We start from the raw sequence: 823 nt of genomic DNA, 5'->3' as shown, positions 1-823 counted from the left end.
AATTATAGGGAATTCATACAAATTTATACAGATGGTGCTAAAAAACCAGAGACAGGAAAAACAGGGTTTGGGGTGGCAATTCCGGGAAAAGAAATAGAAATTAGTAAAAGAACATCTAATAAATTAGGAGTATATACAGTAGAGATGATGGCAATTTTAATTGCTTTGCAATGGGTGGAAAGGGAAGGGCAGGGAAAGGTTTTGATATGCTCTGACTCTTTAGCAGTTTTAGCGAGTTTAAGGTCATTCCATTCAAAAGCTCGGCAAGATATCCTGTATGAAGTGCTTCAATTAAACACAAGAATAGTTAATAAGGGATATCAGGTAAGATTTATGTGGGTCCCAGCACATGTTGGGATTAGGGGTAATGAGATGGCGGACAGGCTGGCAAAAAGGACATTAACAAAAGAGAACATAGAAATCGAGGTTAATGTAAGTAAAGCAGAGGTTAAATGCATAAAATGGAAGAAAGTCAATAAAAGGTGGCAAGAGAGGTGGGAAAGAGAGGAGAAAGGGAGGCATTTATATCAAATTCAGAGAAATGTTAAAGAGGAAAGGATGGAAATTGGAAATGGGAGAGAAGATGCGGTGATGACTAGGTTAAGGTTGGGACATTGTTCACTGAATAAAACACTAAAGATGATAGGGAAGCACGAGACAGGGTTGTGTGAGGGATGTCGAGAAGAGGAGTCAGTGGAGCACATAATCATGACTTGTAAAATATATGAAACACAGAGGCAGGTAATGAAGAATAAACTAAGGGAGATTGGGGTGCAGGAGATCACATTCCAAGGGTTACTAAGCACCGTAAATAGGACAGAGA

Source organism: Sinocyclocheilus rhinocerous, unplaced genomic scaffold (genome assembly GCF_001515625.1).
Source record: "Sinocyclocheilus rhinocerous isolate Xijiao unplaced genomic scaffold, SAMN03320098_v1.1 scaffold3131, whole genome shotgun sequence".
NCBI classification, from domain to species: Eukaryota; Metazoa; Chordata; class Actinopteri; order Cypriniformes; family Cyprinidae; genus Sinocyclocheilus; species Sinocyclocheilus rhinocerous.
This window is presented reverse-complemented; position numbering follows the sequence as displayed.